This window comes from Macrobrachium nipponense, chromosome 17 (genome assembly GCF_015104395.2).
Source record: "Macrobrachium nipponense isolate FS-2020 chromosome 17, ASM1510439v2, whole genome shotgun sequence".
In the NCBI taxonomy this organism is placed as follows: domain Eukaryota; kingdom Metazoa; phylum Arthropoda; class Malacostraca; order Decapoda; family Palaemonidae; genus Macrobrachium; species Macrobrachium nipponense.
The window spans coordinates 58,300,616-58,309,355 of NC_087210.1; positions in this window are offsets into that span (position 1 = coordinate 58,300,616).

Genomic DNA, 8,740 nt, shown 5'->3' on the forward strand with positions numbered 1-8,740 from the left:
TATATATATATTATAATAATATATATATATAATATATATATATATATATATATTATATATATACATATCTATATATACATATATATATAGATATATATATATTTACCAAATATAAATACATGTACTATATGTACACACACACACACACACAATTATATATATATGCATGTATGTATAAATAGATATGTATATTTTGTTTTAAAGATATATATATATATATATATATATATATATATATATATATATATATATATATATATATATATATATATATATATATTTTTGCATTTAAAGATTTTCCATGATCTTATAGTGTTACTGGTAACATTCTCACCCTGTTCAAAAACAGATGGATACTTATTTGAAACCAAATTCATCCTCCAATATTCTCAGTTTTGAATTAAGGGTGGGTAGCAGTGAGGGTGAAAAGGTCATAGGGCTAGCAACCTCATCCCAAAAGGATATGAAACCTACAGCCACAACCTGGAGCTTACACACTCCCAATGGAAACTTTTTAAGCCAAGGAATGTTCGCTGTGAAATACTTCCTGTGTGAGTTCTCTGATAGCACAAGAGAGAGAGAGAGAGAGAGAGAGAGAGAGAGAGAGAGGGAGAGAGAGAAAACGAAACTGTTACCATGAATGGTTTTCAATCAGGCGTCTCTGATGGCCTTCGTCGAAAATTCGAGAACAAGAACCTTGTAATTGAGCATGTTAGGAATGCCAGTTTCTTGCTCTCCGGAGACGCCATCTTGGGAAGACCGCTGAAGAAGACAACGGCCGAATCAGGACATTAGAGAAGTTTGTGACGTGAAAAAACTCCCGAATGCGGGGTGGTGTTTTTAATAGCGCTAATTACCTCTTTTTATCTCTCTCTCTCTCTCTCTCTCTCTCTCTCTCTCTCTTTGTAAGGGAATGTAACGGAACCTACAGAAAGTTGTTTATGTATCTTAATGGCCGCAAAACAAGAAAGAATATAAGTAAAATGAACAATTGCGAACTGATTTTATTTCTGGTGCCTACACTGAGCTAGAAACAGCCCATGAGTAGGAACTAGTATAGTAGATTCACATCAGCAGTGCATTTGATGTCTAAGCAAGTCCCTTACGACGCTCCTGATTGGCTGCTGATAAGCCATTCACAGGGCTGGAAACTCTCAATTTCTCTTGAGAGCTCACATAGGCAGGATGTATGTTCCACCTCTCTCGAGAACTCCCATAGTCAGGATGTTCCACTTCTCCTGAAAGACGTACTCCTCAGGAGAGGTGGAACATAGATCCTACCCATGTGAACTCTCGAGAGAGACTGAGAGTTTCCAGGCCTGTGACTGGCTTATCAGCAGCCAATCAGGAGCGTCGTAAGGGACTGGCGTAGACATCAAATGCACGGTTGATGTGAATCTACTATAGTAGTAAAGCCGAACTGCATAGTTAAATGTGGCTCTTGAAAACGTTAACGAAGGCTTATGACACACGCTTTATAATATCAAAAGATTAAGTGAGACGGGGTAGAGTACGTCACAGAAAAGACAGGACACTAAATCACTTTTATAGTCAGGTGGAATTTTCGACTACTTTCCCAGCTGGATAAAACACAGCTGGGTCCTGCATGAATCATCCTCTCGGGCTTTCTGGTAATCGTGGATTCTGAGCTTTCCTTTGAAACCACTACGAAGGTTCTGAGGACCTGTGCTGAGCGCCTACGTGGTTGCATTTCATATATCTCTAGTGTTATCTACTTAAAAGTAATTGACAATAACATGTACGACGTAAACAATCAAAGTGTTTTAATGGATATCAGAAATAATCAACCATTTGACAATTGAATGCTATAAAAAAAATACCGTGCTCACGAGATTTATTTTACACACCAACGAGTAGATCCCTATATATATATATATATATATATATAATATATATATATATATATAGTATATATATATATATATATCATCCATGCACACACTCACATACGATATATATAAATATATATATATATATATATAATATATATATATGTATATGTGTGTGTGTGTATGTATGTATGTATAAGGATGATTCATTCACGGTCCAGCCGTGTTGTATCCAGTTGGGAACGTAATCGAAAATTCCGTCTTATCTGGAATTTACAGGTAAGAAACTGCTCGTTGGTGTAACATACATACATACATACATAGAGACTTCCACTGGTGTAATCACTATCAGCGGTCATTTTCCATCATTTCGTGACTTTCCAGAGGGGAGAACCATTGTGAGTTTCCCCAGCAATATTCGCTACGTCATCAGTGCAACTTAAAGGTGGAATCCGGGAAAATAACGAGGCCTTCGGAGGTCATAAAACAAATGGATCTATTCTCTTCTCTCTTTTCTATCGTACCTCTTTCTTTTCATTCGCACTATTTTATTTAGCTGAGTAACTTGCGATATTTTGTCTCGTGTATGTTGAGTTATGCTAAAATACATTATAATGAGTGCCTGTGTGCAATGGCATTAGCAGATAGTGCATAAACAAACGAATGGTCATCATTTTGCAGTTTAAATCCTCAGCAACATTTAGAATCCTGGTCAGTGTTGTGTCGCATGCTAAGTTGTAAAGATTTATGCTCGAAAACCTTTGCATTGTTGAAGAATATCTTTGGTTATTCTGTCTTTATCCCCATTGTTTGTTAGCTCACTTTACTGTTTCTTCATGCAATTTTAACCATCAATTCTAATACATACAGTAACGAACCGGACCGTCCCAATTTCCATTTATTTGTTAAGTAAGTTCCCTGACCATTTTCATTTGTTTCAAGATAAAGGTATCGTTTTTGGAAATCTTAACAATATTTTTGTATGTGTATAAGCTAAAAATTAGTCGGATTTCTTAATCGTTTCAACACGTATTCAAAAATTGTATTTTAGACTTTCCAGTTGTACGTTATTGAGGTATTAGTTATCAGATCTATAAAGATTTTATTGTGCATACCTGAATTTTAATTCATCTGACTTAGATGAAATAATATTATAACAGATGTCCGAACCTGTTCCAATATACTGGGACAGGGTAGTGGCCCCTTGGAGGAATAATTGTCCTCCAAGAGTGGCCCAGGGATGGCTAAGGTTTGATGGGAGTGGGTTGAGATCACAGGAGGGGACGAGGAACGAATAATGAAAGTGAAACAGAAAAGAAAGTATGAGACAGACCCGTATCCATATGAGATGATGGTGGTGATGTATAAGCCGTCATTCATGAGTCTTGAAGGTCAGGCCCTGAGGCGTTCTTTTTGCTTACTCGGGGAGTGAACCTACAAACTACTTTGTTGTTGTTGTTGTTGTTCTTGTTGGGGGTTGGGAAGCCCTTTGGAAAAAAAGCCTTTAAAGATCTGAAAAAGGTGTTTCACGCTGAGTTAAAGATACAGGGATTATTTTAGGATAGGATATTTATGATTTATTTATTAGAATGAAAATGTAAAAAATAGATAGTGTGCATGTTAAACAATACAGAACAATTAATTATAATAAAATATACCGTATTTAAATAAAAAATTTCGTTGGTGAAACAATGGGCGATTTGACAATATATTTTAGCACGCGCCCCGAGTAAGCTGGAGGGTGGATCACGTCTTTTCCAAATGTTATTTGTGACTGTGTCCAAATAAAGGTGTCTTTTCAGGACCCTTTCCCTGAGCCTCTTCTTGGTGTTGTCATCCGATTTTTCCGCGCTTTTCGTCTTATTTGGGATTTTGACTTAACTTTGAGTTGCTGGTCTACAGCAATGTCTATTTGCATTCTATGCTTTTATTTTCAACATTTCTTTCCTTCACCGTCATCTTTTTCCAGATTCTTCTACATTCTTTTGTAAGAACGAGGCCAGTTGTGGACTTTCCATATTCTTTCACACAACGAATCCAGTAATAGACTCTCCATATTTTTTTTTTATTGAAACTTCAGTGCTGTATTAGAATTTCCACAATTCTTATTCATAATACTGAGTTAAGCAGTACGTTGTTTTATATTTTTTCATACGAAATAATTCAACTGTACACTTTTTTGACAGTTTTGTGAGCTGATTCCAAAGACAAATGACTTCACAGCTATTGTTGCTGAGACTGAGCACCATTTCAATTAATGTTTATAATTTACAAAAATACAGTATTTTCTTTCAATTTTCCTAAAGTTTTCTTGGTACTTAATCCGAATCTCTGAGCAATTTCTAAGGAGATCTGACGGTTTAGTAAAAACCCTTCAAAGAGCGACCCAGTAGCCGGGCATCCTCACACATTGAAAGCGGCTCCCACCCACCCCAGATCTCAACTCATCATCTTCTTCTTCTTCTTTATGATTAATTTTTTCCATCGGAAGATATCACATAAAGTACGACGCCCAAGGGAAAAGTGGCGAATATTTTTCGAGGAGGGTTAAAGTGGGTCTCTTTGATCTTCCCGCTCCCTTCATAGGAACCGAAGCAAAGGGTTTAATTTGATCCAGACGCAGTCTACTTCATTTGATCGAAATATGCAGAATGTGTTTTATGTTTGTGGGTGGAAGGAGGTACTTGTGCGTACTGAGGGAAAAAGGACCCATGCACATTGAGCCTTTCATACATTTGGGCTATCCTAAGTGTTCCTAATGCCAATACTTTTGCTAGTTTTTTTCATAACATCTTTTTTTTCAGTCAATTCTTGACTTTCTAACTGCAAGACTTACTCTTGCTATAAAACTGCCAAGTTTAAGTCCTCTCTCTCTCTCTCTCTCTCTATCTCTAATCTCTCTCTCGCTCTCTCTCTCATCTCTCTCTCTCTATATATATATATATATATATATATATATATATATATAGATATATATATATATATATATATGCGTGTCTGTGGATCAGAGGGAGTAAAAAAAAGACACAAAGAGAAGCAAGTGGATGTAAGTCGAAAGCTTCAGCGATTCAGGTCAATATTGTATTAGCTGACCAAGGAAAACTACGATATATGATAATTCTCACAGTAAAGTGGGTGCATTTTTATGCTCATTAATTTAACATATTGCTTAATTCGTAAAACATTTCCCTATAAAAAATGAACAATCACAACGTGACGGAAATACTCGGATACATTTTGCAATTTAAAAGGCTTCTCGCACGAAAACTTGTTGCTGCTTGGTATGAACAATTTTGGTAAACAGATAAAAGCGGGAACGAATTTATTTAAGCTCTACTCTGACGTCACAGGCGGGATGCAGTATCAAAATTGTTCGTTCAATTTTACTTTTTACCCACGATAAATTCATTTAATATAGTATCACCAGATGATATAGTATAAAAAAGGAAGCAGTACTGGTGAATACTTATTTTTGGTCATGCAACACTACGATACAAAACTAAGCTACTCCTGAGGTAAACCTATCGGAATATTTTGAAATACTCTTAAGGTAACTGAAATATTACAGCCCACGCTTCGTAATGGAGAATGGTGATTCAAACTGCGTTTTTTTTTTCTTTTTTATTTGTTCCTATCGCACTGTGACTGGGGAATTTTCTAAGACTTTCGTCTTCTAACTTTTATGAAGTGACCTTCACTATGGGAACTAGTTTTATTAATGGAGGACGCGGAACGCCGACATAATCGATAAAGGAAGACCATAACTCGCTGTAGTGGGTGCCAGTCTTCTGAATGTATCGTCTTGTCCCGCATGAATGAAAAAGAAAACTATCATTTCTGCTTCGTTTGTCTTGTATATTTCATTTTACTTCGCTTGACTTCTTTCCGGTTATTAATCGTACAGTTGGTAGTCGGCAATGATGAGAAACATTATCTTTGACTGAACATAAGCATATACTATTGTGCGCAAATTCACTAAACACAATAACATTTATCAGTTAAAATCATGTAGCCTCCAGCTGTAGCTAGAAATACGGATGCTAGCTCCTCAGCTGATTATCATTACTATCCGACTAATATTTGGGTCGAAAAATTCTGAAACGATTAAATTACAAGTGGTGTGGGTGTGTCGTTGTCTCGTATCAGTTTCTTAATACTTCGTTTGTTGAGCTATTCTCTTTGACTTATATTACCACTTAGAAAGTAAAAACTTTGGCTCAGAATATGAAAAATAAACAATATATGAATTAGTGTCATCAAATAAAACTCTTAAATCCCCAGACAATTTCATTCGTTGGCCGATAAGAAAGTCTGAGTGACGATAGAATTGAAAAAGCGAACAACAACGGAAAGTTAGTACGAAACATTTCCCACGCAGAGAGAGTTGTGTCGATACCTTGGTTTTATAATATTTCGCTTTCTTTCTATTGTTTCAGCTTATGGGGGTGTCTGTTCATCTGCTGTGCAAAAGGTTTACAATTAGGTTTTATCATTCACACCTGCTTAATCCATCTAAAGCACCCGCCATACAAGGTATGTTACTATTTCAGTAAGGATACTTCTCACTCGCGACAGATTTGCGTGAATGAAAAAACTGCAAAATCACTGGCAGCTGGATATTTATTTTTATTTCCTCTAACCAAAGCCAACAGCGCAAAGTTTTTGGGCTGTGGATTCCTGGAGTGGCACTCTAAATCTTCACGTTGCCCTTTTGGTGTTTTACTGTTAATTTTCATTTGTCCCGTTGTTAATTTTCAGAATAAAATCTAACGAGCGTGAACGAAACTGCCCTTTCGTTTAATTGTATATTCATGATGCAAAGCAGTCTATCTGAGTGATACCACCTGGCACCAGCAACATACGTCCACAAAGCAATGGTAAAAACGAACAAGTTAGAAACGACAGAGTCACAGGCACTGCCGGTTCTGTTTACTGCCGCGAATGTCAAGGTCGAACGTACTTATTTTTTACTTATTTTTATTGCCCGTGGGGAATCCCGGACATAACCCGTTACACGATCGCAGGAGACCGAATAAATTAAGATTATGAGACAATTTATTGCTATTCAGTTCAAATGTTCTCTCATCGAATATCGGTTGAAATATGGATTTCAAGTGAACGCAGTTTTTTCCCCCCACCTAGCAAAGAATGTATTAGCGTAGCACTCCGTGACACGTGAAAGTTTCAGCAGCAACGCTTAGTGAGTGTCGTGTCTGTCATGCTTCACCACTTCACACGTGCTCGCTGTGAGAAACGCTGGTCGTGCCACTGAAGTGTACGTTTCAAAGCGATTCCCTTCTTAGGCGTTTTCTCTTTGGAATACGCTCGCTCATGCTAAGAAATTCACAAGGAAGATTTCACGTCTAATTTCCGCTCTTATGCTGATCGTAGTATGAAGAGAAAATAACGTTTCGATAACGACATAATGCAATTTTTTTATAACGATTACCTGTGCGAAGCGGTTATGCAAGGTAATGTAGCGAAGGGCAAGGTCATTTCTTATTGAGAATTACCTGACATTCCTTTCATTCTGATCACGCACACTTGTTGCTAGTCTTTTTTTTATTCGGTTTACCAACGTTGTTCCCTCCCGCTCTCTCTCTCTCTCAAACTAGTTTGTACGATAGTAAAGTACTGGCTAGGATTTCAATCTACATTATAGAAAAACACTTTGTAAAATCTAATTTGTAGTTATTATTGAGAGAGAGAGAGAGAGAGAGAGAGAGGGGGGGGGGGGGGGGGGGGTGGAGTGGTAAGCGTCCTGATTTCTTGAGATTGTCTTTAGAAGATGCATGTCTTGTAGCATCCTAGAACCTTGGACTCCTGCGAGTAGATGCCAAATATTGTGTGGAAGTCTTACGGTTTTACAAATGAATTTGTCAATTGGTCAGAACTAAAGTGAAAATGAAAACAATGGTAACAGAAATATATACTGCAAACAATTTAAATATATAGATCATGGAAAAAATGATAGTGTATATGAGAAAAATCCGATCTGGAACAGTCTTATCAAATTAAAATGTAATAAAGAAAAATTCCACCGTAGGCCTATTTATCGGGAACCTTTATGTTTTTTCTTGAGAAATACAAAGGATATTTCAGAGGTTATGATCAGAACAGGTTTGCTAGTTTTGGCTCTACCAGATAGATCTTATGCTCCCAAAAACCATCTTATAGTAAGTAGTATAATTAATCATTGTTACTCTTAAGGCCTGTCCACACTATGAAACACTGTTTGGAAACTAAGTTAGCAAACCGTTTGAAAATTGTTTGCAAACAAAGTTTACAAACTGTTTGCAGAAACTTTTTACCATATTTTTGTTTCACCTTCAGAATGGAAAACATTCACTGCATCTGTATGTTTCTTTTTTTTGATATATATAATAATTAATAAGAAATATTATTACTTAAATAATAGGATATATATATATATAGATATATATATATAATAATATTATAATTATATATATATATACTTATACATATGTGGGTATATGTACATGTATATATTCACATATGTAGATGTGCATATGTATACGTATATTTATATATAGTATACATACGTATGTATGCATGTGTGCGTGACATGCTCTTTTTTCTAAAAACTTCTCCGCCATCTCTTTTTCTTTCTCTTATCCCTTCTCGAGTGCATTAAAACTGCCATGCAAAGTGCAGTGGCTTACTGCACCAATAGCCATCCCGACGGCAACTGAGGTCTGGCCAGGAAACGTTGTTTGCAGTTTCCAAGCTGTTTGTAAACCGTTGACAAACAGTTTTCAAGAAACTTTTTGCAAACAGCTTGCAAACTTTGTTTCCAGACAGTGTTTCCTACCGTAGACAGAGCTTGACAATGATCAACAGATTGACGACTAATGGACCAATAAAGCTGG